The sequence below is a fragment of the Gallus gallus genome, chromosome 10 (assembly GCF_016699485.2).
Source record: "Gallus gallus isolate bGalGal1 chromosome 10, bGalGal1.mat.broiler.GRCg7b, whole genome shotgun sequence".
NCBI lineage: Eukaryota > Metazoa > Chordata > Aves > Galliformes > Phasianidae > Gallus > Gallus gallus.
Genome location: NC_052541.1, coordinates 15,930,366 through 15,957,478, shown reverse-complemented (window position 1 = coordinate 15,957,478; position 27,113 = coordinate 15,930,366). Strand labels below are relative to the sequence as shown.

The following is a 27,113-nucleotide window of genomic DNA, read 5'->3' as shown; positions in this document are numbered from 1 at the left end:
ATTTTACACAATAAACATTTGAATATCAACAGTGTTTTGCAACTTGCAGCACTAATGTATAAACTTCTTCCTTTTGAAACTCCCAAATCCCTCCAAACGTTCGCAATACCCTCTACGTAAGCATGTAGGGCCTATAGTGGAAAACACCCAGCTAGGGATGCATTTTTTTTTTTTTTTAATGTATTTTTCATCCCCCAAATCTAAAGTCATCTAGTACCATTAGCTGGTCTCAGCACTTCAGAAGTTCACTAATTTAACCATCCAACTTTCTCCCCTCCAGCCTTATTTTCCATTTAAAAGACAAAGACGTCAGTGGGACATGAGCTTGACTTGGGTATACTAATCTTACATATTTCATGTTACAATAAAGAGGCACTACAAAACCTTTGATCTGTTCCATTCTTTAAAATGCTGATCTATCCTTTTATCAGTATGTTCATAGCATCTGGGGGGGAGGGGAGAGTTCACTACCAAGCTTAAACCACACCACATCACGAACACGTGGAGCAAGCATTTAGCTCCCTCTTTTTAAAGTCATCTGGTAGTAAGCAGGATTCAGAATAAATCAAGAAGAGGAAGCTGGATTCCTTACTGCTAGAGCTGTACTAACACCCATGGAGTTGGTGTCATTAGCCTTAAGTAAAGTCTGGCAGTTAATGACAGATTTTGAGTTTCTTAACACTAAGTGTAGCAAATTCACACTGACATGGTTGAGAAAAAGACCTGTGTCTTTTCTAGTCACTGATCAGCAAAATTTGCAGTTGACATGACATTTCTACTAGCTTTTGTAGATGCGACTTAATTTCAGTAGCCTGTTTAAAGGATGATAGCAGATTCAGGAAGAAATTACTTCCATGCTCTTAGTAGGATCTCAAAGTAAATCTTCCCCAAGCGGTATGTAACTATGAAAGATTCTCCCCCCTTGTTTACTTTTTAACTCTGTTAGGTAGGGACGTATGTAATCAGCGTTTACAACTTTGAATCTGCCCACTAAAATAGCCAACAAATAAGTAAGCCTATGGTGAGATAGTAGGGTGGGAAAAACTTAGAGATCATTTTTTTGTTACAGTGTTTGTTTTGTGCTTGAAAGGACTGCGATAAGAAACTCATTGCATTAAGAAAAAAAATGAAGACATTACTGCCCTGTCCAGTTCTGAAGCATGTTGAAGCAGTTTGCCTATTGAATTTGATACAATGATGTATAGATGAATAAAGTTATCTCTAGTATTGAATAGGACGGTGTCAGTGGGAGGGTAAAAAGGGAGGAACTTGGAATCTGAAAAGAATACTTTTTCCCCCCCCTCCCTCTTTTTAAGAACTTGAAGGTCAGGGTCCAGCTGCCGTAAAAGGCTAGAGGACAAACAAAATGCTGGACAGGCCCAAATAAAGACAACTATAGACACATAGACACACATATTGCAGAGGTTTCCTGCTTCAAGTAGCTATTATACTAACCTACACTTTAAGCAAAGAGCATTTTAGGTTTCAGACTGGTGAAAACCTAGGATGAGCAGGAGCACCAGTAAAAGTTGCATCTTTAACGAAACTGATGAAACAGGCCAGCAAAGGTAGGAAACATTTTTTTGGAAGAAATTATATTGACTCTAGTTTGCTTGGAAGTCTAGTTATTTTGACTTAGATAAGCCAGTAACACTGTTTTTCCACTTCATTACCAATAGTAGTGATTCTAATCAATCTGGTGCCTAGCTCTGGTAAGGCCTGTATGATGCATAACAAGGAATATATAGCCTTGAAATTGGAATCAGTATATTAAAAATATATAGTATAAGTCATTGCTTAGGAACACTTAGGAACAGTTTAGAGCTAACATTCTGCTATTCTATCATTCACATCATAGCATAGAAAATAAGGGGAAGAATCTTCAGAGAAGTAGTCAGAAGGGTTAATATCACTGATTAGAGGGGAAAACTGCATTAAAACATCAAATTGATCTACATTTTGTCATTTGTGCTCTGTGCTGCTTATTATTATCTCGTAATTATTCTAAATTTAAATCTCTCCCCATAAGATGAAAGAATGATTAGTATCTCTTTTTTAAAAGAAAAAATACTAGTAAGCCTGTCCTGTTCAGGCAGCTGCATAGCTTTGTCTGAGTTTGTTTGGCTTTTTTAAAACAAAAAAAGAATACCAGAATTAGAACAGCCTCATGATCTTGAGTTTTTAAACATATATAAATAAATTTAATAGCTTAAGGTGATTACTGTTAAGAACACCACCGTTTACTCTATTACCATTTTCTAGCTCTAGCTTTATATAGATCTATACATACTTTTCTTTTAAACAGTGGCATTAAATTCTAAATGATTGTACCAAATAACTTAACAGCTTGGAATAGCATAGATTTTTGCAAAGAAGAAAATTTAAATTAAACTTTTGAATTAAAAAAAGTGGATTCTACTAATGCCACATAGTTAAACAAGTTCTTTACAAGTTATCTTTTATACTAGATTTATATTTAATTACATACATTGGAAAGATTAAATAAGAAACTACTACAATCTTCTGTTAAAGTGTTTTCATCTTCTGACAGAAAGATGTGTTTAGAAACAAAAGCTAGAAATAGCATGAAAAGGAAAAAGATGTGCAACAATTAAGTCTTTAAAACAGTTTCAAGGGTAACGTAAGTTGCAGATCATTAACTGAACGCATTGTCTAATGGGCACAAACAATAGACTTCATTTTGAAGTTTCTCTTTTGTCTGCAGTCAAACTTGGAGTTTGATCCAATCTATATAGATGAATCTAGGGATTAATCTGAAGGTTTAAATGGTTTAGCCAAAGGTTGGTCCAGCTTTATAGTAGTGACAGCTGATTTGTGTTACTTTCCACTGAGATTTCTTTTTTGGATGACCCCCCTACATATTGCATCTTGCAATTAGACTGCTGACAACTCTATTACGCTGACAGCAGAGAGAGTTACACAGGGAATTATACAGCATGTTATGCTGTAAATGTTACTCACAGATGTCTTAGAGATAGTACTTTTTCCCCATGTGTTCATATCTTTGCTGCAGTGCATCTCAAATTGTGGTTATTCAAGGCAGAATTGGTGACATGCTGAATCTAATGCAACTCTTACCAACAACTTCCCAATATTATGAGCCTGTCAGGATGATGTCAAAGGAGGTTTAAGAAGCGCTTTCTGAAGTTGTTCAGAGTTAATAATTAATGGGTATCTTTCTTTGATAGTTCTTTTATATTTGGATGCAGCTGGCTGGAAATAACCACAAAGGGAACATGATTTTATTTGTCATTAATTTTGACTTTACTTAGCAAATGATCGCGTCCCATCATCAGAGCTTTACTAATCTGGCTGTACTATAATGTGAAGATGAAACCTTTGATTAACAAAACAGATTAATCAGTTTCTAGGGTGTATCTATGCACATCTTACCCCCAAACGTCTCCTCCCAAGTAGTTTTCTAGTACATGCTTAGAAATGTGATAACTGTTAAAAGCTGCCAAGTAATCACAGCGAGGTTTTTGATCTAGGCTACATGTTCATCCTGTATAAATGAATGTTTTGCCAACTAAATCAGAGATGTTTTGTCTGTACATGAGATGCAGATTCAGCACTGCATACTAGGAAATGGATGTATTTTATGCAAAAAGTATTTAGAATAATTAAGTTAAAGTTCTAGTACTACTATTTCACTATGACAATGCCCACGAGTGTTAAATGCTGTTGAGATATATGTAAAGACTAAATCCTGCCTTAAACATTTCCTATCTTTTTGCTTTCCATTCCCTGGAATAAACACATATGTATGATACGAAGGCATTCCAATCGATGCACAACTTCACCTACTTCATTTCTTTACAAGGAAGTCTGCTTGAAGATTCAGCCCTTCCTGAGATTTCCATACGGATATAAATGTACCAAAGTCACTCAAAAACTCTGATCAGATTGATGTAGTTTATTAAAATTACTTCATAGAAGATAAGAGTAATCAGAACTGGCAAGAGAAGGGAAAAACTTAGAATTCTGGATATTCAAAAATTTATCACTGAATGTTTATAAATACAAATAACTGAAATTATTCCATATTACTTCAAAATAGGAACTCCTTTTTATTTACAGCTAACAGTCTGGGTGAGAAAAAAAGCATTTAAGGTATGCATCCAAAGTCATTTGGGCTGTTTTCATATGAGAAAACAAATAGTTAAGATTCTTTATTATTACTCACAAATTAAGAATCAAAGCAAAATCTAGTCATTAATTAACAGATCTCTTACTCTCCTGGGTGATCTGCCCAGTGCAGATGAAATCCTATTGACACAGAATATTTTACCAGTTAGATAATGAACAAGCAGCAAGTTTATTGTATTGATTTTTAGAGAGTGCACATTTCTAAGTAGAACACATTAGCTATTCTCTAGTTACTAGGTAATTTCCATCCTGTGAATCAAGTTTCAGGTTCATAAACAAGTGCAAACTGCAAGCGTTCCCAGTAAGAATAGAGAATTAAGTTAAATCTAACTGTTGCTGTCTACTTATACACTGCAGTAGATTTCTTTAGATGGGACCACCATACGTACTTATTGCAAGTTTTTAAATGCAGAATGTGGATTCAGTTATAGTAATGGATATCACCTGTTAACAGTTCTGAAGAGCTTAAATAGAGTGTGACAACCAACACCACAACCATCAGCATGCATCACAAACATATTTCAGTGTTTGAATGCTGTTTTGAACTATGAAGGATACCCTCAAGAGTTAAGCAGCTTGGCCACCACACCACAGTTCTCACTGATCATCCATAATTGAAAATGCCTTTTCTTACTCTCTCCCTCTTTTCCCAAACTCCAGCTTAAAAATTGTTTTATGAAGCTAGCAAGCATCAGCAGGGAAGCTGAAGGTACCAGGAGGTCTTCAGACTTTAACATCCTGTTTAGATAGATTAAGTCAAGGAAAGATGCTGCTTCAGTCATTCTGAATATCTGAATGCTATTTGAGCTGGATTTGATATTTGTCAGCAATGTGCAAGTAGGAAAAACTTGCTAAATTGTGCTAGGTGAGCTCTAACAGTTTTTATTGAACATTCTAACAAATCAGCACATACCTCAAAGCATTTGTACACATGCATATATGCTTATCAGCAACACGTACAAAATATACTGAAATGAACACACACATTAGTCTTATCCTCTGCAATTTCTGCCCCATTTCAAAAAGGACAAAGGTAACAGAGCTGTAACAGTATTTGTTAATTATACTCTAGAATTATCTGATTGAAATGGTACGTTCTCCTGAGAAACTTTAAATCATGTTCTAGAAAGTACTCAAATATTAAACTATAGGTAGAACAGATTTTTGAAAGGCAGCAGTTCAAAACTGAAGCCTACACTATTTCAGTGCCTACTGTTGAGCAGCTCAGTAGCAATGCGTGCATGACTTGTTACTATCTCAGTTGTATTCTAAAGTTCAATATCAAGGGGACGCTTTAGTGTTCAGCTTAAAATAATGTTCAATTTCAGCTCAATGTTACGTTGTTCAACTAATAATTTTTTAAAGAAATATTTTAAGAATTATCTGCATCCACTCCAAACAGCTGCAGAAAATAGCACACATTGAGTCTGTATTCATTTCATATTTTTCTGATCTAAATAACATTTTGTGCAATTTACAAATAATTAAACTGGGGAAAAGCATTTCAAATAAATGCACAGCTCAAAGCACATCATTACATATAGGATTTTTCCAGTGTTTCTCAAAATATGTACTTTATATCCCCATCAGCAAAATATTTTAAATCATTTAAATAAAAAACCATTTAAAAACAAATAGTGGTATCCTAGGCATAAAATTTTGATCTTCACTTCCAGATGGAAAATATTTAGTTTCTAGTACAAACGAATAACTTGAAAAGCAATTTTCTATTTAAAAAAAGCCAAGTCATATTTCCTGCTGTGTTAGCACTGTTTCACTGATGTGCTTAAAGAGATCTTTAACATTTACCACTTCTTAAATGTACATATAACCAGGGCGATGACAAGATATCCATGTCATGGTAAATTGAGAAATAATTATTCTATTCTTTGATTTATTACATCAGTTGTGAAGCCTCTAACTAGAGCTGGGTATTGCAGCCGAGGCACATGTGAATACGTTTATTCATGTTATTTGTCTCATAATCTGTTCAAATGGGTTAATTACTCATGGGTGTAAAGATGAACAAAATTTGGACCTTAGTACTTCACTTTACCCTTAAATCTTTATTTGCCTCTGTCTACAAGCCTATACCTGTATGATAAAGAGCAAATTACACAGTTGCTCCAGTGTAATTGTTTTAGATGTTTTGAGCTTGAAATAAAAGCTATGTTAATAAGCCCACAGTTGAAAGCTTTGCTTTCTATAGCATTAAGATGCTTGTTTTCATTTGATGAAAATTATTAATACTAACACAAAAATTGTTTTGAAACCATTTATATGGAATACGTACCTACCTCTTTGGTTAAAAATCAGTGATCCATTAAGGCTTTTCTTGCTTTTTTCCAAGCTGTGAGCATACTGCGTATTTAAGTGTGTGTAAGAGTGAAGGTGGGGGGTAGGTTTAACTGAATAAAAGATTGCTTGATATCTTGAAGTCCTTTGAAGAGTTTTATAGGCTTATAAAGCCCAGTGTGAATGAATGACATTTTTCCCCCTTTACTTTTACATATGGAAGTTTGTTAACCTGCGTTTCAATTAGTGAATAATTATTAATTATACTAATTACAGGTTTAATGAAAACCACATACTTTGCAAAAAAGTTAAGCTTAAGGCTGAAATTGTAGCTGCAGACACTGATGCTATAATAAAGGCTGAAGCAACACTCTTCTTCTGGGGTTTTATATACTTGTAAATACATTTAATGAAACAGTAAAGCACTGGAGAATTTTTTAAAAAAGAAAAGTCTATAGGGAATATATATATCCCATAAACGATTTCTGAACCAACAGTAACAACCGTGTGTTTTAAAACCAGTACTAGATGCGCTAGAATCCTAACACAACACAAAGCTGTCCTAATTTTTAAGCTATCTACACAAAAGAAACAAGAACTAATTGCAAGTTATCTGCTAGAACTTCTAATACCTTTTTCCTGACAAAAGAGCATTGTACTTTAAGCTGCAATTATACTGTGACACAAGCAACAAATCAGAAAACTTAGATCTAACACTCTCAAGAAATCCCCATCATTGTAGTTCTCTTCACAAACTTTAAATTCCAAGTAGGAAAGCCTGAATTTGAGATATCTCCATTTCTGTGCGACTATTTTATTTTAGTGTGCTGTTTTCATACTTTAAAATTAACTTCTCAGAATTCTGTCTGACAGCACCGCATATCCCAGAAGGCTCCTTTAGAACATTTTAAGAAATGTTGGAATTAGAAGTTTGTTGTCTTACATCTTCTACACAAAGACCAACAAAACATGCTACTCACTAGAAAGAGATTCTCTTTTAATCTAGTGTCAGTTTTAACTAAAGAGTGAAAATAACGTAACTAAAGACCCAAATTTAAAAAGCCAACTGCGCACACGAGCACACACAACTTCCCATTCATTCTTTCACCGTGCAGTTTGAAATAATCTAATATTCAATATTGAATGTTGTAGAATTAAAGCTACTGCTGTTATTCCAAAAAGTTGCGCCTGTTTTTTCCTCTGGGTTTCAAACCAGTTTTCCATCACCTGCAGGATTTTGTTTAGAACGTGTTTTAAAGCAGTGAAAATGTTCCCATTGCATTATTATTACACAAATTGAGACAAACGTTTGCATAATGAAAAATAATTTTATAGACAATATAAGTATGATTAAAACCATCTACTGGGGGGGGCTGGAAATGGAAATATGTAACTAATATTTATAAATTGCCACTGTAAAGTTAATAATGATAAACATTTTTTTAAATAGTATGTGAGGCAGCCAGCAATGGTTTTATTTCAACCATTTTTATAATATCACCGTTGCATTTTCCACAATTAACTGGTAACTTAATCCATCAAAAGTACATAAAATTAAATCAACTATAAGGAGATGAAATTACTCTTCACATTTCTCTGTCCATGCAGAGAAAGAATTCCAAAATTATAGTAAATTAACTAGGTTATTGAAATCCACTCTTGATCTTGATTTTAGACTTAAAGAATACTTTAGCAAATACTCAAACGGGCAATTACTGTTTATATAGTAAACAAAAAAATGTGTGCAGTTTTAGATAAACTCTATCCACTAATATTGATAACTAAATAGCTGTTTGGAATACTTCACTGTAGCCAACAACATTCACTATTGAATACATCAAACACCTTATATTAAAATACAGCATCGTAATTTACATTTGTTATTTGTCTATTTTTCCTAGTAAGAAAATATGAATACGTATAGAATATTTATTATCTTGGCACAGGAAATAGCAGGTATAAATTACTTCAGTGAACATTCAGACAAAAAAATCTAAACATTTTCCTTTCAAAAAAAATTGGCCCTAATCCTGTAATGGGACCAAAGTCTTGCAAAGGGTCCCCCTGAATGCAGTGTGGCTCAGACTAGGGCCCTTTGCAGCCTCACAGTTTCTCTTCATTTGAACTACTATCACATTAAAGAACTCAGCAACTTGCAGAATTTTCAGATAACAGATTTTTTTTCCCCTTCTATAACTTTTTTAAATGAGTAATGACATTGCTGTTGATACTGTTGCCTCAGCATCAGAATTAAATCGCATGAGAAGCTGTGTCTAGTCCAGGGGTTTAAGTACTACTTTTCACTGTAAATTACGGCTCTATGAGAAAAGATGTCTGAAGCTGCCTTTATGGAGCAGTTCTGGGGCACGCTAAGGCTTCTTTTATTTTCTGTCCCCCTGCAGAAAAATTACTATCTACTCAAGCCAGGAAGATTTTCCCACATGTACAATAAATAAAAATCTGCACAGAGATCTCTCCACAAGCTTTGGCCCATGGTGCAACTCCCACAGAAAGCAGCAGCATAGAAATAGCTGCCATCCAAAACACAAAGCATGATCCCTCTGGACAAGCAGCTGCTGCACACATCACACAGGAGCTGTAGCATGTAATAGCTCCTGGGTCACCAAGGATGTCCACAGTAAAAGCAGTCAGCTGAAAAACAGCCAGTAGCAACTTATGGCATGGATCTGTCAAAGAGGCATTTGCAGAGGGTCTTTGCTGGGTCCCAGCAAACACCAGGGCTTCTGCACTAGGGTCTACAAAACCTCCAGCAAGCTTAAGGCATTGCAGAGGACCCTCAACACCATTCCCAGCAGCACAGTAGAACAAAGCAGTCATGTTTTATTTCTAAATATAAGTTTACATGCATAAGGGATGCAGTGTACCAACTGCCCAGTAAACACAGCACGTTACTAACTTCCACTTCAGATCATTTAACAGCTTGCAAGCCCTTTGCATTAAGCTCTAGCTTTGTAGCCATTCCTATGACATTCAGGCTTCATTGCTAGCATGAAAAGCACTTCCAAACCCTTTAGCTCTAAAATTACCACCGCAACTTAGAGCTGTTCAGCCCTTTTGTCAGTGTCTGAGCTCCACCTGCTCCACAAGGACCTCCATTTCCACCTTTGCAAGGAGCACTGCAGGAGGAAGCAGCCAGAGACACTGCTCACAGATTTCTGAGAAAGCAAAGCAGCCACAGCCCCACAGGCTGCTCTCAGGTTTGGTAGTTTGATTTTCCTTATTTTTTCATATACTAAGAAGTTCTACTGCACAAGAGGAACTAACCATTGTAAGATAGTTTTGGAACAAGAATATCTGATACAAATAAAGGTTTTGTATCAGAAGAAACATATTAGCATTACATTACACCAAGGCTTAATCAAGCCCTACTCTTCTCTGTTTTCAGGTATAATTCTTCTGAAATCAATGGGAATTTGCTCAGATAAGGAGCAAGGATCACTCACTGATAACTCTGAAGTTAAAATATCCATTGCTTCATTATAGATAATTTCTAGGACTAGGTCTGATTACTCTTCTGCAGCAAGGAAAAAGCTAGGCTCACATTTCAAAACTAAGGGTGGCTGGTAGGGCTGCCAAATCTCCCCCAGCATCAGGGCACATTGAAAAATGGCAACTCATTGCTAATACCCTTCAGAAGCCTCTTATTTTCATCTACATGAGTTCATTAGGATTACACAGGTAACTGATGTTACATGTTAAATGTCTCCATGACTGCACAAAATGCTATATTAACAAAAAAATCAAACAGTTTGTCAAATATAAAATGCAGCTGAATAATTCACAGGCATCTGTTTTGGCTCCATATATCTGCACACTATGAAACAATCCCCAATTACAAGACCACATGCAAGATTCCAGCCCCGGTGACTGTAGTGCTGCAATATTACAAAGCCCAGTGCTACTTTCCCTGCCATCTCCTCCACTAATGCCTCACCAGCATAGATCTGATCTTGTTATTTTCAAGTTTTCAGTGGAATCAAGTGGTTTCTTTCTAGATCTAGGAGTGAAAGCAGCCTGCAAAAGACCTATTAATTACATTTCCAAAGCCCAGTCATCTCAGTGAATTTCATATCAAGTCCAATCCACTCTCTTGTAGGATTACTGCAGCCCCTCTTTCTTGCCTCCCTTCCCCAGAAGAACATGAAGGCTACTCTAGAAACATCTCATTGCAATTCCTCCTACAAACATCATGAATCCTTATCATCCAACAGCAAAACACTCCATGTATTCTACTTGAAATATTGCACAAGAGCAGATGGAAAATGCGGGGGGGAGGGGTCAAGTAGTCACACCCCCACACCAGGCTCAGCTGAGTATGGCTCTGGAACAAAGCAGCTGCTCCCCTCAGCAGCACTGGGGCCAGACTCTTCCCTGGTGGCCATGGCTACAACGTGCCCCAAACCTCTACATCTTTTCCCTCCTTTGGGCTTCTCTCTGTGGGTTGAAGTTTGCTGTCCTTCTCCAAAGGCAATTCTCAAAATCCACTAACTAACCTATTTTACCAAATAATAAAAAAAAAAATCACTAAAAACTTTAAGCTGTTTATATACTGAAATCCCTACACCAATTCTGTTGAATACATATAGATACAAGCAAAATACAAATATCCAACTGATTCATCCCAGATTCTAATGCATAAAGCTGCATGCATCCTTACTTCTAGGAGCAAGCCCATCTACTTCAACAAGACTCTGTTGAAGGAGGGGGGGGTGACGGAATATCATGTGGAAAAATTACTTCATGTTAAGCTTAGAAACTGTGTAATTTTTTTCCTTTCCATAATTTGCTGATTGATTCCTGATTTGGGGTCCTTGTGGGAATTTTGTCTGATAGGCACTACTGCAGCAGGCGAAGTGACAGCAAGTCTCGGGTGGATTTCTGGACAACGGAATAATATCGTATAATAACGCCTGCGCAGTGCCCTCTCCATGCACAATAGCTCTGAGTGGCAGTGCATGGTAAGCGGATGAAGCAGTAAGAAGTATATGATCTGATGAGCTTGGCTAAGCTGGGGGCGTCTCCTCTACTCGGCTAAATTAAAAACCTCCCTACAATTTCAGCCCTAATCACCCCCTCTGATGCTGTAATTGATGATGGTCAGTTAACTCCTTCACTCCCAAGGCCATTTATCAGAACCTAGGGAACTACACATTAGCCAGCTCCTCACGACTTATCAACTAGATTTCACATTTCTGGAAAATTTAGAGATGTAAGAATGATTTGAATTACACAGGGAGTAAATGTTTCATGGCAGGTCTGTGGTTATGTTAGAGCCACAGTGCCTCGCTCCCAAGTGGTACAAGCTGTCTTTAAGCCTGGTTTGTGGAAAATCTCTCTTCAATGGCATGGAGACGCACATTGGCTTCACTGCCATTCTCCTCCCTGTGGCTGGCACAGGCAGTATGCCAGCAGCATTATTACACCCTTGCACCTCCCAGCTGGCAAAATAGCCCTTTGCAGCCTTTACCAGTTGGTGCAAGCTGCTCTAACTTGTGTTGAGAAACCAAACCAGAAAAGTTCTATTTGCATTTTCAGCTTGATTCCAGACACGGTCCCTGTATGCTCTACATACAGGCTTACTGCTGGCTCCTTCACATGTGCTCCAAACTTAATAACAAAGGTATGACTCGAGCTGTTAAAATGATCCTGGAGCCAAACAATATCTTCCTATTCCACCTTCTATTTGTAATGGGTTTTTAGGGAATTGCCTGTACAGTGCATTGTTACTCTCTGGCAGGATTCTTTAAACCTGACTCATACAAAGAAGGAAAAAAATTCCATAAGATGTGATATATGTTTATACTCTGCTGAATAAAAGGCTTTTCAGCACTGGGAAATCTATAGCATGAATTATTCTAACTGATTTATAATAGACAGCAATGCCTTAAGGACCCTATTCTGACTATTTGTGCTTTCATGACAGGGTCAATGTACTAGCTGCACCATATTCAGTAACCAGAGCATCCAAGGTGTACATCCATATATCTGTTTTAGAATGACAACCTATTACTGCACTTTAGAAGAGGGTAAGAGGCAATACTCTTGCCTTGCCCCCCTCTTTTTTTTTTTTTTTTAAGTGTCAAGACTCAGATCTTCATATAACTCATAGTTCCAGTATCAGCATAGCCATCTTGCCTAGATTTTTATAATCACCCCTTGCTACATCAGGACACCAGAAACTGCTGAAGTCTAATCTCACTTTTATTTCTGTTGTGTTCCTTTGCATTCTTGTTCTGCATGGGGAATAGGCTTCAAAGTCTTGATAGCATGAAGCTATTTTACTTACAAATCCCAGAACTGCCACTCCATGAACAGGAAACTGACTCAGGAGATATCTGAGTAACAAAAGATGAGTCATCTCAGAGGGGAACAGGGCAGAAACTCCACTCAGTTCACAGCCTGAGTAGCAGAGGTTTCAAGTTGCCCCAGTAAGATGCTTCAAGAGTTACTTTACTCAGTAACAGCTGACTGCTGTCTGGCAGGTAAGAAAATTGAGTGAACCAGTAGATCTTCCCACCCAAGGTACCATTCCTCATCATCTACCTGCACAGGAGGGCAGTAATCATTTTAAGTGCTTTGACAGATGAAAGCATGGATTCTAGACAGCTATTCCTACAGATAAGAGACTCGTCTTGTTAAGAGCTCTCATATACCACAATATTTTCCAATATAGAGAGGAAAGAAAGTACTACTGCTTTTATTTTTCTAGATCCATGAGAAAGGACAGAGTCACGGCTGGATTCAGGCAATCTTTGATCAAGATCAGCTGTGAGGTTGAAGACTAAAGATATATTAAACAGCAAGAAAATAAAGTTATTAGCACACACCCCACTTGCTGCTGTTACTCTTGAAATAGATCATTACCACCCCACCCCCAAATAGCCACATCATCCTTCTCTCCTAATAGTGCTTGCAGCGCTTAAATAATTCAGTATAATACCAAAGTTCATATCAAATGAGTTCACAATAATTTTGTCCCTAGCATACAACAGAACTAGCCTTGAAGGTCTCCCAGCGCAACCAGGACACATGGCACTGAAAAGAGCTGTGTCTGCCAGTCAGTAAATGAATTTAATTAACAAGTGGAGTGGCTGGTCTCATATGGTTGGAACCATTGAGTGTAGGTATGTGTGTGCACATGCACACTCAACACGTTATCAGAACCAAGCCAAAATACAGAATAATCCATGAACTTTTCCTGTTTCAGTTAAAATATACAGATCCTTGCTTTGCCTAAACCAGTAGGACATCTTCTGGACTGGACTTCTCAGGAGATACAGAACTACAGTTGAAATAGAATCCATGGAAAGAAATACATGCATAAGGTCACATGAGTTTAATTTTATATTTAATTCTACATTACATGCTGCTTTACACCAGTTTGAAGCCATCAAGACAGGAGAAAATTAAGCCAGGAAATAGAAAATAATTTAAAGTACACCTAAGAATAACATCTCAAAATTAGCACGTCCCCTTCACAGGGCAGCCTTGTTAGCTCTACTCACAGAAAAAGCGTTGCCTATAGTTAAAGGAAAAATGCCCAAGACATTGAGAAAACTATTCTGTTTACTAAGACTGATATCTGCATGCAAATATGCTTCTGTATCCAAATGACATGCAAACTACAAGTACCCAATCAACGATAATGTATTCACTTTCTCTGTACCCATATACAAAACTACTGACCAGCTCTCTGTATCTGCTCAGGTACTAATACCGATGCAGGCCACTCCAAAAACATTTTCCCTTTTACAGCCCCTCTAGGGCAACAGAGACTTAGGCCACAAACCAATTTAATTGGCCAGTGGGGATTTCCCTTAGAGGAGGAAAGCACTCTTCAGCTACATAGGACTGACATCTTACCCCATTCCCCTTTTGCAGTCTGTGACAGGAATGAGTCTATTGGTGACAGGAGGGACACACCAGCCATATGGCTACAATGCTTTGTGTTACAGCTACTGGGGACCAACCATCTCCTAACAGGACAACTGAAAGTCACAATAAGCCAATGCAGCCCACCATACACCTGAGGTTTTCCCTGCAGAGCTCTAGAAGATGGCAAATGGCTCCACGTTACCTTTGATTTAACCTTATTAACAGGAAGTGCTTGTGGAGAACACTAAACGAGGGACTCCAGTTAGTTTGCCAGCCTTGGCTGGGCTTCAAATCTTCCTTTCTTGTTTTTAAGTTTCATTGCAAATGAGTAAAGCATTAGAACATTAACTTAGATTGTACTGCAAAGCTTATTCCAGTAAACCTGTCAAAATTGGCATCATGAATAATAATACTTGCACTTACATAGTGTTTTATATTTTCAGAGCACCGTAGACATTAACTTAATTAACAAGTGACAGTTTCACAAGCAAAAGCTCTCCCTGCAGCACTAGTCTACATGTCTGAATTTCTCACAAAAATCTCAAACTCTGCGTTAATCCACTTGTCTTTCATCCTTCTGAAAAGATTATCTTTTTTATTCTACTCCCTTAGACACAGACATCCATGCTTTTAAAAAACAAGCTATTAAAAAAATTTAGGTGGAAGAACAGTGACTTAACATAAGCTAATTGGAAAATCCACACTACCCTACTTTTCAGCCTAAATTACACAAAAATCAGAGCTCTATCAAGCACATATCTGGACAGAATATGTTTCTAAATTGGCATAAGATGTACTTAATATTGATTGCTGTGCAATTTCCCAAACTGTTCAGAAACAGAAAGACATAATTAGGTTTTACTGAATTTTTTTCTTTTGTGTTTAAAAAGAAAGCCAAAAAAAAAAAAATCAATACATTAGTCTACCTGCAGAAGAAAAGTGAAACCCCTGTCTCTAGAAATTTATACAGTGTATTCATTAGGGAGAACAACAGTCAGTTCTAGGAGCTGCATTTCAGAGAAAGTCTGTGAAACCTGTACTGATTTCCAAAGTTTAAGTATGCTAGTCTATTATGTTTCCACTCATAGTCCACCAAGCAGACTCAGGACCCAAAGGCCATAGCTGTACAAGATAGAAGTCCCCTCTGCTTTGCCCACCTACTCAAGGAAGGGCAAAGTCTTTCTCACCCTATCCTTCAACAAAGGAGTTCAGTTTTCAGATGCAAAGGACACATTTGAGGAACTGCACCAACAAACCTGTCTTCCAAAACATCCATGAACATTACAACTCATATCCCATGCAGGCAGTACACATGCTTACTACCCATACATTGCACGCCTCCGTGCCACAAAGTCACTGCAAACACCACCATATCCCACAACACCAGACTTAGAGAAACTAAAGGAAAACACAACTCAAGCAGCTATACACAAGAGAGAAGTAACCTTCATTAAGACACAACTCCATCTCCAGACAGCTAAGTAGTAGTCATACAGGTTTGAAACCTCCCCACCGCCACACTGAGCAATTTCCCCAAACAGAAACCAGAATCTCAAGGAACAGAACACCCAGAACCAATGCTAGCTTTGGGAAAGCTCTCAGCAACAAACCCAGCTTGCCCTCCTCAGAGGGCTCAGCAATAGCCCTGAGGCAGTCAACCCCCAACGCAAAAAAGCAAAGAACAGAAAAACACCACAGCAGCACTTGGCTTACTCACAGATCTGTTGCCTTCTGACCAGCACATCTCTGGGCCAGGACCAAGTACTGCAAAAGAACCTCCTCCAAAACAGTCATGGATCCTCATGATAAAGGCTGAAGCAAGGCTATGGCAGCTGAGCTCCATCAAGTCCCCGCTGAAGGCTCACAGCTGCTGGCACTGATGAGGGACCACCACAGCAACCCAGCCCTCCAGCAGCCGCACCTCAGCATCTTTTTTTCCCGCTCTTTTATGGCAGGGCAGTGGCTATGGCTGAAAGCCGCACAAAATGGCGGCTGTGAGGGCAGGCAGAGGTGCTGCTGGGTGGCCTACCTTGTTTGGAGGCACTCCTCTCCCATTCAGTCACAGCATCCCTTGTCATTACTTGCTGCCTCCATTTTCTTCAGTATCTGTGCAACTCTTGGCAGCTTTCCTTAAAATCCCAGCTCCTAAAGTCAGGGACTTTGCATTTTCCTGGTCCCTCTTCAAAGGAAAGTTTGCAGCTGTGGCAGCTGCTTGAAACAACCAATGACTACACCAATCCAAACGTGTGGATGCTACCAGAGAAAAAAAAAAAAAAAAAAAAAAAAAAAAAAAAGCATTACTAGTGCTTCTCCCTCCATTTTATGAGGAGCTAAGGCCTGTTGCAAGCTGAGGGGTGTGGGTTTCTTCCCTTAGAAAGTACTTGGGCTGCACACCTGTGTCTCTGGAAAGCAACTTCTTCATGCAGCACGACTGCTATGGGGATTTGGCTATTACGTGGATGGTAATTTATGGTGTAACTGTTATATTGTGGAAGTGATGTCTATTTCTTTTCTTATTTGTGCAGAAGAGGGCACAGTCCTGTGTGTGCTCAAAGGATGACAAGCGGGAACTCAGCTGCAGGAAACTGCAATAAACTCTTTCATGTGGTACTTTCCATGGGTCAGACCCTCAGCTGATGAAAATCAGCATTTCTACACTGAAAGCAACACTAACAGCCACATAGCCTGATTATCCCACCAAATCCATCACTTAAAAATTGCATTATATGATCTAAATTAACTGCTTTCACTCCAAATATGTTTTTATTTCACTTCAGTATGAAGACATCTAATACTGGTAAGCCACTTGGTCACAGCATGTTTATGCACAAGCACACACACGCACAAAAACAGCCAAACGAACTTATTCAGCCAGCACGAGTGATTGTGAAGCAACCTTAACTCTAATGCATCGGTGCACTGTGCAGTTCACAATTTTCCTTCCTCTAACAGACAGCTCAAACACTGGCGTGGCTCCTATCAGAGCTTTTAATATCTGCTGTAAGCCTCTGTTTAGCAGGAAGATTACATCCCCCAGATTTCACAGTTCAAAAGTTCATACTGTACTGTTCTATTTATAGACTTGCCTGACATTGCTTCTTCTTCAGCAGAGATACTCTGGAAAAACAAATCAATCTGAAATATTTTGGAACACGGTTTTAAAGAGTTTATGTTATACAGATATGCACCAAATCATGAGGAGATTTTGCTTGCTGGCATAGAGTTTGCAGTTAAAATTTCTTCTGACCTCTCATTAGACTTGAAATCTTGAAAATAAAGTTAATATTTAGAACTGAATTATGAACCCAAAATTCAGCACATGCTTTGCTTCTAGTTAGCGATTTCATCCAAAGGAACAGAATTATTGAAAATACAGAGCAAAAACAACCTGTGCTGTTGATTATTTGCCTGTGCATCCTTGATTATCTTTATATTTACCTTTCACTCCCCGTTGTACATCTTTTCTCCAGATCTTTCAGCAAGTAAATTCTTCATACTCTACCTTGATGCAGAACTGCTTTAGAAACACAAAATAGACATTTTAGGTCATCTCCAGATATTCAGTTCTGGAGCGATAAGGCTCAGGCCTCAGTCTAATCTCATTTACACAGATCAAAATCATTTCACTGGAGTAAGTGATGCAACACTGCTCTAAATCTGCACTGCATCTTTCTTGGGTCAGTTTTGTGTGCGATGTTTTTAACACAACTCTGTGCCAACTCATTTAAATATATTCTTTAATCAAGCCTCTTTTTTAAAAATGAGGAGGCACTCGTGTTTTTGAAGAGCTCTGGCCTGCCAGTGCTTTCAGGTCAACATCCTTCTTCTACAGACTCCATCTAGTCTGACCCTTCCCTGATCTGAAGTTGGCAGCATCACATTGATTATCATTTTCATTCCTCACTGCAAATGATCAAATACCTATTTTACAGCAGAACTGAAATAGGAAAAGGTAGTGAGACGGAAGTCTTCAGAAGCAAATTAAGGAGAGATCTCAGATTCATATCCTCTGGAGCTGCAGAACAAGAACAAAACTGCACTGCCATCTTCACTGCCAGAATTGAATCTAGAAATACCTGCCCCTGAGCACACATCCTTGCCATCTTCTTAGCAAAGCACTTAAATGCATTGACTATCTTTCAAGTACCATATTATCTACTTAGAGAAATGATTTAGTAACTGATTCATCTGTATACTAAAAACATCAGAGAGCATTTCTCAAAAATGTATTTCTCTGTAAGTGATGGATTTGGTACTGTGGTTAGTTTACTAAGTGAAGTGCAGATCTGAGAGACTTTTATAATTGAATCCAGAGTGCTTTTGACTTGTACATTGCCTTCAGGTCACAGCTAGCTGAAGTATCCCTTAGCCACTTGCTGGACACAGCATCATCTTCCAAGAAGCAGCTTCTCACCACCTCTTCTGCTCCATGTTTCCTCCATAGCACATGGGCTAGAAGAGACAGAGGGTTGTACATGACTTTTCTGCACTTTAATGAAAAACAACAGGACGACCGCATTCTTTTCCACAGTACTCCAAAGGTCATGAAGTATGGGTTTGAAGACATGTGCATTTAGTCCATTCAGACACTAAAGAAAAGAAAGCTCAAGTTTAGGCATGCTCCGTCCAAAGGGAACTGTAGCTTACAACCACAGCACCTAGATCTCACGCGTATATCTTGCATCTTTACAAAAGAACACAATTTTCTGCCTAATGCTATTCCGTTCCCTTTTTCCAAGGGGAATGCACCTTCTGAAGGCATAATCTGTAAGCTCCTTAGCCAGTGTATCTTCTGACAAGCTTTGCCCTGCTAGTCCTCACAAAGCAGCCCGCGCACCCTCGGTTCGCACTCCTCTCAGCTGAGATGACAGAAGCAGGGCATTCTGAGTGCCACTTCTTGTGCTCAAACTGTGAGTAGCGAACTGCTTACACAAATCCTCCTCTTAAAACGGCTGGCCCAGCGTGACAGCTTTCGGTGTGATAATGCAGAGCTGTACACCTGCGAGAGCCAGCCAGCCTGTAGTGGTGAGAGTGTTTTGATTGCAGACTGCGATAAATATTTAATTGTTGTGTGATTTTGTCTGTGCAAACCTCAAAGTGTTTTTCAATACCAATACTTGCTCTTGTTATGTGTAACTATCTTTTAACTTTAAGAATTATATTCAAGAGTGATGATGAAACTGTAACTAAAACCTGTTTGAAGACATTAAGTGACCTGCTGCTTATGTTGAGGTGAGAGGAGGTACTTCAAGAGTGTATTAATTTCAAATAATTTTGGAAAGTCTTATCCTTGTTAGATATTTGCTTTAGCCAGCTTAAAATCAAGGCCATGATGACACAGTCATTATACTGTAACACGAATTCACTATCCTCCCTTCACATAACATACGTAGCATGATTCAAGGTTAAGCATAGAATATCAAAAGACTCATAGCACGGACAATTTTAATGGTAAAGGAACCTTGACGTTTACTGATTATATTAGTTCAGCTAAAATTGACCTTCAATATATGAAGATTTCATTTTCACAAATAAATGGTATGACTGATGCCTTTTAGTAGGCTTACAAAAAAGTAATCAGAATTGAAGCTCTCAAGGCCACAATCTTTTTTTTTTTTTTCAGTTCAAATTACAGATAAAGGAGGAAATAAATAATTATGAGATGTTAAAAGCTAAACTAATTTTTTTGTTTGTTTGTTTCTTAGTAAAAGGCAATAGTAATTACTAGTGGGTTCCCTCTAGCTAGCATAACTAAATAACAACATGTCACTTCCCAACATTATCACCAGAGTTGTTGCTTGTGCATATTTGTCTAGTTAATGGGATAGATTTATTACAAGTATTGAATAATTTGGACCCAGCCTATACTGATGTATTTTATGGCGTGTGGTCAACACAGCTATTACAGCATGGATCTGCAACTGCTCTATAAACTGGAGAACGCAGTCATTAAAATGAATGAGCACAAGTGTTTGTTATGCTGTTTTTAATTATATGTTTATCTCTTTTTCTATTATACTTCCATTTTATTTATACCACATGTGGTCACATATGGTCCATAGATGTTATATTAGGGAGTTTAAGCAAACCCTAGGCAATCATCTTTGTTTATTTAGAAGGGCATAACTTACCTAAGCAGAAATTACAGTTCTATGCATCTCAATTTACATTCATATTCCTGATTTTCAGTGAAGTCCAATATCCAAAGTTGAGAGTGTTCTAAAGGGAAAAGGAGCACATATATTTATCCATAATATGGCACATTGGTTTTGAGAGGGATTGGACTCCCTGTTAGGAGCTAGAATCAATAATACTTCTGTGTCCCTTCCAGTTCAGAATATTCTTCAATTTAGGGTTTATCACGGGTTAAACATAGCTTTATTATTTAAATTAGATATTTACGTTATGAGTTCCTGAAGAAGTTGACCTAATAACTTTTGTAGAACTGAAAACTCTGGCAACAGAAATTCATAGAACTATTAGTTTAGTAACAGTTTAAAAGGATAATTTAAGGCACAAATCAATGGTGCTTTCAGGGTTCAGTTCCTTTTTTTCTCCTGCCATATGGATAAATATTATTCCCTTGTGTATTCATGAAAATAGTCTAAAAGGATAACACAGGTATTGTAGGACATCTCTGATAGCACACCTCTACTGCCAGTGGGCTGGTAGCCACCAGAAACCAGTCTGTAAAGGCAAAAGGAACCCAGGGGTATGGCCCTTACCTGTGAAGGCCATTGGCATCCAGTTAGGTCTGTGATTTATACCATGAAGGCCATTTGATTTGTTCTTAGTTGACTTACGGTCTTATTCTTCACAAAATTTTAACAGTGCAAATGGGACAGAAAGATTGAAAGGAAATTGAAAGCATTCTTTCAGTGAGTTGTACTGCCTTCACTTTCTGTGAATGTTAATGCTAGAAATCACAATCATCTAAGGGTTCATGAAAATCCAAGACATTGTTTTAATCCATGTAATTTCTTTGGACAATTAGCAGTCAAAGATTTGCCAGAGAGTCGTGTCCAGACACAACCATCTCTGAAAACTTACATACATAAATGCATTACTTTTCTCACTGTTACATTCCCAACTTCAGCTCAAGGCCTGTATCTTCCACATGACAGAATGTGAAAAAAATATGCATTTAGCTAAATCAGCTTAACCTGGGTCAAGCTACACCCATACTGGAGCTCTGCCGTCATAAGTGAAAAAGAATTATAGATCTGATGGTACATGCTCTGATGAAGGAGAAGCAGTGACACTGGGCTGATCGACAGTTTAACAGCGACACAACTGGCCCCCTCTGAGGACTGAATCAGGTTTATTGAAGTGATCAACTTCAGTTTTAAATTATAATTTTAATTATTTAAAATAGAACACTGGCAGAGCTAGGACAAAAATCTTTTGTGTCAAATAGTAATTACATCTGACTTTTTCACCAAAAACTAAGTGCTGTAGTACTGCGTTATAACTGCTTAAAATTGTAAGGTTCTTTCTTCTGCACAGTTCAGATTGTGCACTGAACTAGATAGCTTTGTTACTAGGGCACACGGTGCTCCATTCCTGGAACCCTGCTTGAACTCTTTACTTAAATGAATACACTGGTTTTGCTCAGTCATTAGTAGGCAGTAACTCATATTGAAATGCATTGCATTTAATTCAGGACAGTTGGCAGTCTCCGCACAAGAGAGACTCCAAAATGAGCCAGCATATAAAGAGGGGGGAATGTCTTCAGCTTAGAGCTGGGGTTACCACTAGGGCAAGGAGGGGATTTTCTCACTCCAGCTGTCTGCATCAGAACTGGTACTCGGTTCCTGGTACTCAGAGGCCTGTAATCTTGGTGAGGGAAGGAAAGAAAAACAACAACAAAAAACCCTCTCAAACTCTCACTTGGAGAACAGAAAATTGTAAATAAGCCATGTAAAAAAAAACAGAAACAAACATGCTCATGCATCAATCATCTCTATTTCAGATGCAATGCCAAACAGAAAGGATGAATGAGGGCTCAGCTCAGTTAGGATGAGTGCAAAAATCAACAGCACTAAAGCTACTTTTCAGGTTAGCATAATCTTCTGTTTGCAAACACTGTCTGTTTTATCTGATTTTTTTTATTGGACAGCTGTGATCTTCTCCTTTCAAAACCTTGTCACTGCTGTTCAGCAGAAATGTAAGTGATATGATTAAGGAACATGGCATCTTGTATAATCGGTCGTAATCATTATCTAGGGGTTTCAGTAACATGACACATGCACAGCAACAGCAGCATCTGCTATGGACTGACAGATATCTCAAGCTCAGGATGATGGAAGCACACTCAGGGATTTGTAAACTTGTCTTGGCTAATGCCACTATCCTGATGTGAACCTGTTGTTGGCTATGCTGCTTAAAGGCCAAAGATTAAAAGTGTTTTATAAAGTTCATCCTATCCATCATGAACCCACAGCTCTGGCTGGTGTGGGATATATCACCTTAGCAGACCTTTTCCACTTTCACTGATAGGGTGGTACTTTTGAAAGCAGCTGTAAAGAGCAGAACTCTATTTTTGTAGCATTTCCTCACCATGCATCAGGTTGGTCTTTACAAACACTCAGTATTGGATTAACTGTGTTTCCAAAGAAGTCTACAAAGTTGAATTGTGTAGTATAGTATGCAAGTTATAAACACTAGGGAATGGATTCCATTCTGCAGGGCCATGTGACTGTAATTTGAGTGAGTCATCATATTCATGCTGCTTGGAGTTCTGTACCCTGATTATGTGCTGAAAACTGTTGGCCATAGCCCCAGAGATACCAGACATATTCTGGACACTTCCTGAGGGAAATCTGAAGTCCATATCTTCCTCAACCTGTAGAGACTAAAAGCAAATCTCTTGCTTTCTGCATGTATTTCCCAGCTACTGTGCTATTAAAGATCTAGGAGAAGTAGAGATGTTTTCCATGCCTTCTTGTTGTTACAGCATCACTGGAAGGCAAAAGGCAGTGAGCCAGGAGAAGAACAAGCAAATGAGAATCAGGCCAGAAATGAGATGTAGACATTTTTTTAATTATTATTATTATTTTGGCAAAATTTAGAACAGCTGTAGTCTGCATTAATTTACTCTGAGGCCTGACTGATTGCCAAGGTTGTGGCTGGGGACGTCACTTTTGCACAGCAAATGTGGAAATCCGTCATTCCTTCCCATTGGCATCAGAGGATTGAGACCTGGGCACTGTTCGTTTACTATGATTTCAGAATTTGGCTTTCAGTCACTTCTAGACAAGACATCATATTCAGTCTGCTTCATTCAACTTTTTTGTGAATGTTACTGCAGCTGCATTTCTGGGAGTGTTATACAGTAATCAGCCAGTGGGCATCTTGAATTCAAGCTTTTTCTGCAAAAAACCATAGTCTTTTGGACCAAACATGGTAGTTTATAAAGGCAAGGTCCATCTAGAGAGGTGTAGTACCTTTTATTTGTATCTGTCATACACAGCTAATTGTCTCTATTTATTCTCACTTTACATTTTTAAGGCTTTCTGGATGAGGATGCTTCATAACATTTTATATTATGATCCAGATTCCTTTACTGTCATCATGTTTGACCTTATTCCACAAATAATTTTCTCAGGTTAGGTTTTTAGATTATAGAAATGGGTTATGCTGATTTATACCATTTGAGAATCTAGACCATTGAGTTCAAGGGAATGACTAATGGAGTCAGGTGCTCATCAAGTTCAGTGACAATATCAGAATCTCATTCCGCTCGTATTTGAGGACAAAGGATAGAGATCTAATGAAAGGAGAGGCAGTTAGTTAACTGTGTTTATGAAGGAGATGAATAGAAATGGACCTGCCTCTTTAAGACTTCTACTACTTCTTCGTGGAACAAAAATAAACAAAACAAAAAAAATCATTTTGCTTTATTCTCAAATACAAACGTATTGGAAGATTATTATGTCAGTGCCAGGATGCAGGTATCAAAATTCATTCCTCCTTCTTGTTTTCTTGCAGGTCAAAGTTTGAGAGAAAAATATGTGTATAGATAAAACAGGCACAGATCAGATGTAAAAATCCACCTGCTCCGTGTAGTAATGTGATTCTGTCTGTGAAAATATAATATTGGGAATTAGGCATCAGGAAAGTACATCTAGATAAATTTAAACAGAATTTTGAATGAAGGCATATTTGGGTATACAGAACAGGATGAGATTAAACCTAATGTAAGAGTACAAAAAGGAATATGACACAACAGGGCAATGCTCAGAATCTCCGCTCTTAAAAATCACAGTTTTACAGAAGACATTGCCACAGGTGAAGTTAATATAGCTGCTCCCACCTTCTGCATAGATGTTAGCAGGTGTTCCTGCCTTCCCTTTGCCTCTGAGACAAACACCTGCTAATATTAGCTACCTACTTGCAGTCCCCACCAGAAGGAGCTTAGCAGATGATATTTTCATTGGATTGTGCAATAATGTGAAGTCTTCTCTAATCTTATTTGGCACATTACCCATTGGATTTATGGAAATCCTTGATGAACCTTGACCTGGAGGTGTAACAGTCACGTAAACTCTGCATGTGTACGTTGTGGTGGTCATGAGGTGTGCCCTTGACTTTACTTAATGCCTAAGTCTTTGGCTAGTTCTACAAGTAACCCTTAAATCTGAAGGGAATAAAGCATAAAAATCAGTCTTCTGAACACATAGCACTTCGGCTGATTAGCACAGAGAAAAAAAGAATTAATAATGAGGAGAAAAAAAAGATAGCCAGAAACTACAAACACCAGGGAGCCCGTTTCAGTGTTACTTGAAAATAAAGCAACAATAGCAAGACTAGTCATCTCATTAAATAATAATTTGTTATTTCCCTTTAATGCTGCACGTGTTCTCTAACGGCTGTGACTTCTTAAGACAGTTGGACTATAATTTCCACATATTTATCAATAGGAAAGTTGTATAACTTTTAATGAGTCCTTGAACTGACCACCTGTGAACAAGAGGTATTGTAAACCTTGTCTCTTGAAATATGATAAGTCTTCCTTTATGTGGCTGATCTAAAGTGGGTCTTGAAATTACTGGCACACAGCTCAGCCAGTGCTTCCTACAAAACTGAAACATGTCTGCCACTTATGTCCAATAGCAAGAAGATGATCTTATTTTCACATTTGGAAAACTGCAGGTAATTAAAGAAGGAAACATGCTACTGTTAATTAAAGATTTCTTCTTTCAGCATGAAGGCAAATTGTTGTATTTGCTTGTGATCAGAGCCCAGCCACCAGGAGAACTTTCCAGCTGTTGGAAGGTTCTCATGGTCCTTCATGTCTACACGATTTGTAACTTGGATGTCTTGTGACAAGAGGTAGATGTGCTTACAGCAGGATTCTGGACTCATGAATTTCATTTTTGTATGAAACTGAATTAGTATAACTTGCTGCAAAATGTAAGAAAAAAAGTCATTTGAAAAATGTCATTTCATTTCAGTCGAAAGGCTTTGCAAATTTTACCAGCTACACAGTGCTGATGACTGGTTATAAAATGAAGTCTTCCTTCATTATATTCTTCTTTATATATCGTCTGTTTGATTAACCTATTTCATTTTTGCTTCACTGTTTTGTTCAAGTTTTAAGATTTGAGGTTTAACTCACATATCCTCTGGCATGTGTTGCCACACAAAAAGAATTCTTTTCCATTCAGTGTAAAGAAGTAATGCTGTATTAATATCTCTATATGAAGATTTTCAGAAATGACAAAAATGCATTTAAACATGGAATTTTTTATATATTGAAATAAAATTCTATTTTTTAATACGAAGCTTTTAAATTACGCTTTCGATACAAAAATTTTGTCTCAGCCTTTGTTGTGAAATTTTTTGTGTTGATGGCTTCAAAAATAAATATTTTCAAAGCATCATTTTTTCCAAACATTTGAAATTTTGCATTGTCTTTGCAAATCAAGAAGAAATACAATTTAAAAAGAAAATTCAATTCCAGGTTTACACACAATGCTTTCATTCTTATTTCACAGATATGGATTATCTTCCAACTCTGAACATGCTGCAGGAACAAAAGATATGCACTGGAACTCCAATACTCGCTTTAGGAAGAATATAAATGATTTGGATTCATTTCCCAGTATGAAGGGCTCTGCAAGAAGCTGAAGAAGCCAGAAAGAATTAGAAAGCACAACCACAAACAGTATTAACAGAAATATTGTATAACAAGCAGGGCAAATCATCCCTTCATTCAGATGGCAATTACATCACTGGTAACGCAACGCTTTCCTGCTTTCAGCAGCGCTACAAAGATAACCTCCCTGCGATGAATATATTTTGAGCAATTTTTCCCGTGTGCTGGCCTGAACCAGTCTTTTCTTTGATGCTAGACATAAATGTCCTACTGTAACTCTTGTCTTGCTCTTGCATAAATAAACCATCTACCGGCACTGGAAAGAGGAACTTGCTATTGTGTTTCTGTTGTGATGACAGTGTCAAAAAAAAAACACGCGAGGTGTTTTCCAAGGGGCCATCTTTATCCTGACGAACATCCATACAGAAAATGTAATTGCACCCTTTTAAAATATCATCTTGGTGCAGCAGAATATTCTGTGAATCTGCTGAGAGATTCACTGCACCAATAATGTCATCCTTTAGTTTTCACACAGTTTTAATGGAAATATGTGAAAAACAGGAACTACACGGCATTTCCCTTTGTGGCATCAGTCTCAAATGAGCTAGGTCCCACACTTTTCCATTTCACATATTAGAATGAATATGCAGCA

The 27,113-nt window shown here is 37.9% G+C and overlaps 1 long non-coding RNA gene across 1 annotated transcript; it reads left to right on the top strand.

Annotated features, from left to right (window-relative positions):
* Positions 1 to 1,339: 1,339 nt before the first annotated feature.
* LOC768429 lies at positions 1,340 to 26,784 on the top strand. Its single transcript, XR_001468334.3, has 2 exons — positions 1,340 to 1,568; positions 26,361 to 26,784. It is a non-coding gene; the product is annotated as an uncharacterized LOC768429 (long non-coding RNA).
* Positions 26,785 to 27,113: the final 329 nt, after the last annotated feature.